The sequence below is a fragment of the Desmodus rotundus genome, chromosome 1 (assembly GCF_022682495.2).
Source record: "Desmodus rotundus isolate HL8 chromosome 1, HLdesRot8A.1, whole genome shotgun sequence".
Taxonomy (NCBI): Eukaryota; Metazoa; Chordata; class Mammalia; order Chiroptera; family Phyllostomidae; genus Desmodus; species Desmodus rotundus.
Genome location: NC_071387.1, coordinates 125,733,823 through 125,738,138, shown reverse-complemented (window position 1 = coordinate 125,738,138; position 4,316 = coordinate 125,733,823). Strand labels below are relative to the sequence as shown.

Here is a 4,316-nt window from a genome sequence, read left to right as displayed (position 1 = left end):
ACATCCTCTCCTTCGTTTTCTGTCACAGGTAACTACCTAAGGCAAACCTGTGCATATTAAATGAGGACCATCCTCAATGTAATGTGCCCAGATAAGCAATAAAAGCCTGTCAAGGCAAGGGTCAAGGCACTCTTCTCTTGAGAGAGTGGCCGTGCAGTCTTTTTTCCTCCACAGGACTCAGTAGTCCATGTGAATTTGTCTTGTCTCAACCACAACGCCAGGGACACTGTGGGCTGGTGTCTGCATCAGATATGAGTCTGCAAACAATTGATTTATTGTGGTCTCCATGCAGTCAAACTTCTCTGCTAATGATCTGCATTTGTAGCCACTCCCCAGCACCAGCATCACCACTTCAGCTCCACCTGACATCACCAGGCATTAGATTCTCATAAGGAGTAGACAACTCAGATCCCTCTCACACAGAGTTCACACTAGGGTTTGCACTCCCATGAGAATCTAATGCCACTGCTGATCTGATAGGAGGTGGAACTCAGGCAGTAATGTGAGTGATGGGTAGCAGCTGCCAATATAGCTGAAGCTTTGCTCACTCACCCACCACGCACCTCCTGGCCTGAGGGTTGGAGGCCCCTGGTGTAGAGTATACTAAAGGGTCTTGCCTCAATAAGAGAGTTTAAGTAGCACTAGAACAAACACTGCTCTGCCAGCCAACAAAGCTTTCTACCTAACAAGGTTTAAAATTAAGACTAGAAAGAATTAAATTCACACTGTATAAAATCCATTCAAAAACTACCAGGCTTGAAAAGGAGGAGAAAAATATAATCTGTAATAGAACAAAAAAAAATCAATCATAACCAACCTATAAGAATTGGCAGATAAGGACATTAACACTTATAACTGTATTCTATATGTTCAAAAAGTAGAAACATGTAAGACATAAAAAAGCCCAAATCAAACTAATAGAAATAAAAACTACAATGCCTGAGATGAAAAATACAAAAAATGGAATGTCATCCGTAGAAACCATGAATCTACCAGGGGTGTCCAACCCACGGCCCACGGGTCACATGCAGCCCAGGATGGCCATGAATGCAGCCCAATACAAAACTGTAAATTTGCTTAAAACATTTTTTTACTCATCAGTTTTCGTTAGTGTTTGTGTATTTAATGTGTGGCCCAAGACAACTCTTCTTATTCCACTGTAGCCCAGAGACACCAAAAGGTTGGACACCCCTGAATCCAAATTGTGATATAAATGGAATTATACATTATGTAGCTTTTAATCTGGCTGTATTTACTTAGCATAATACATCCAAGATCCATCAATATAATTTTTGTTACATGTATCAGTAGTTCATTCCTTTTATTGCAGAATTATACTCAATTATAGATATACTTAAATTTTGAATATATACTCATCAGTTGAAGGACATTTGGATCATTTCCAGTTTGGGCAATTATAAAACAGCTACTATCAATATTTATACAGAGATTTTTGTGCAGATCTCTATGTAAATCTTCATTTCTGTTGATACTGGGAATGGAACTGATGGATAATATAGTATGTATATGATTAACTTTATAAGAAACTTCAAAACTGTCTTCCAAAGTCGTTGACTATTCTACGTTCACAATTAATGCATGATAGTTCTAGCTGTTCTGTATATTAACCAAAACTTTTTGTCTTAGTCTTTCTGTTAGGTGAAGTGGTTTCTCATCATGGTTCTAATTTGCATTTCCCTAATGCAAAAAATTTGAGATATGTTAAAATGGTGTTGAATGATGTTGAAAATCTTTTCACATGCTTGTTTGACACCTAAATATCCTCTTTAGTCAAGTATCTATTAAAATCTTTTACTGATTTTAATTGTTTTTCTTTCTTTATATTTTGAGTTGTGAGAGTTATTTATACTTATTAGATCTTTTATGGGATATGTTTTGCAAATATTTTCTCCAAGTCTATTTTTTTATTTTTGTAACATTTTATATCACGGGAAAAAGTAAGTTTTTTGATTAAAAGTTTATATTTTCTTTTGTAGTTTATGGTTTTTGAGTCCTGCTCTAAAAAACATTGTCTCACCCAATGCCGCAAAGGCTTTATTCTACATTTCCTTCTGAAAATTTTGTAACTTTAGCCCTTAAAAACAGATCTATTATCCATTTTGAGATAATTTTTCCAATGTAAAATGAGTCATTGGTCATTGGTCATACAGATGTCCAATTAGATCAGCATTTTATGTTAAAAAGACCATCATTACTCCATTTATATATCTTGGCATCTTTATTAAAAATAGAGTGACCATAACTGTTCAGATCTACTTCCATATCTTCGAGTCTGTCTGTTGATCTACCTTTAGAAGTCTGTCCGTGTCTATCTTTAAAACGGTACCTCACTGACTTCCTTATGTCACTTTATGAGAAGAATTAATATCAAGTCATGCAAGTCCTCCAGCTTTGCAGTTGTTCAAAAAAATTCTGTCTATTCTAAGTTATTTTTTTCCTTATAAATACTGTAGCTGATCAACCTCTACCCAAAGAAAGCATGCAGGGATTCCGATTAAAATTTAATTGAATCACACATTGTTTGGGGGGCAGATATTGACTTTTTAACATTGTCTTCCGATCCATAAACATTGTTTATCCTTCTATTTATATGTCTCCTTTGACTTATCTAGTTGTAAGCAGTGTTTTATAGTTTTCAGGTTACAAATATTTCATGTATTTTGTTAGAATTATTCCTATTTTTAATGTTTTTAGTGCTAGTAAAAATTATAACATATTTAAGTTTAAATTTCCAAATGCTTATTCCCAGTATACAGAAGTAATTTTTTTTTCAATATATGGCTTTTATTTCATCTTTAAAATATCGCAAACAAGTGTGAGGAATCATCTGGTATTTTGCCGTTTCTATAGCTGGACAACTTAGATCTTATTCCTCAGCCTGCTGAACTGTTCCTTTTTCAGAAACATAGATATCATCCAAAGATTTTCTGATGTTCTTGTTTTTAACTGTCATGGCTTGTTGCATCAAAGCAGCTGAATATGATGTAACTTCATTTCTTTCAAGAATAAACTCAACTTTCTGGGCTTGAGCTACTGAAGCAATGTCTGACCTCATCCAAACCTTATGGATATATTTTTTCCTCAAGAAATTTCTGATCTCAATATGAGAATCATCCTTGTGAATAACGACGTTGATGGGGAAGTGAGCATACACAGACCTCATCTTGTAACCAAAGCCCAATGTAACACCCTTGATCACATTCTGTATGTGACTGCAGATAGTGGGAACAGTGGCCAGTGCCTTTCCATTGTCCCACCACTTGTCAACCAGAGCCTCTTTCTTTTCTTTCCAAGGAGACTGGGTTCTACATTGATGTCACTGAAGTCCCTCCGCAGGATGCCTCTGAGGCCCTTCGCAATCGCTGTGCGGCCCTCCAGAGTGATGTGGACGTTTCCTGGGATGTCGACGGTCTAATTGCAGAGAGTGGTCTTCATCATCTCAGTGGATGTGGCAGAGGTAGAACTGATTTTTTTAAATATTAGCTTTGTCTCATGTGACCTTGATAAATGCATTTATTAGTTTTAATAGGTTTTCTGGTACATTCTTTGGTATTTTCTAAGGAGTAATCACTTCATCCCCAAATAAACATGCTTTTGTATTTTTTTTCTTTCCAATATGTATGCCTTTTGTTATTTTTTTCCTGCTTTAGTGCACAAAGATCTGTATTATAATGTTAAATAGCAGTGAGTGGTTAGATTTTTACCATTAAGTGTGATGTTGAAAGTATGGGTTTTGTAGATTTTCTTTGTTGGCTTGAGTAAGTTCAAATTAATGCCTAGTACACTGGGAGTTTTGTTTTATTTTTGTAAGTGTAATTGTAAGGTGAATTTTTTCAAATATTTTTCTGCATTTATTGAGATAATTACATGCTCTTTAGTCTATTGATATTATGCATTGCATTTTTAAAAAGCTAAAATCCTTATATTCCTGTTATAAACTTGATCATGATTCATTATCATTTGAATATGCCACTGGATTTTATTTGATAATATTTGTTAAGGTTTTTAAATATATAAATATATATATGCATATTTAGTATATTGGCATGTAGTTTTCTTTCATCTTTGCCTGGTTTTGGTATTATAGTAATGCTGGACTCATAAAATAGTTGGTAAATAATCCATCTTCTCATATTTCTAGAAGAGTTATATAAAATTAGTATTAATTTTTCCTTCAGCATTTGGTAGAATATTTCAATGAAACCAACTGGGTCTGCAATTTTCTTCATGAGATGTTTCTTAACAGGTAATTTATTTCATTTAATAGGTATAGGACTATGGCAGACAAGATCCTA

At 34.5% G+C, this 4,316-nt stretch overlaps 1 pseudogene; it reads right to left on the bottom strand.

Annotated features, from left to right (window-relative positions):
• Nucleotides 1-2,887: 2,887 nt before the first annotated feature.
• Nucleotides 2,888-3,456, bottom strand: LOC112315041 (large ribosomal subunit protein uL6 pseudogene; annotated as a pseudogene).
• Between the last annotated feature and the right edge of the window lie 860 nt (nucleotides 3,457-4,316).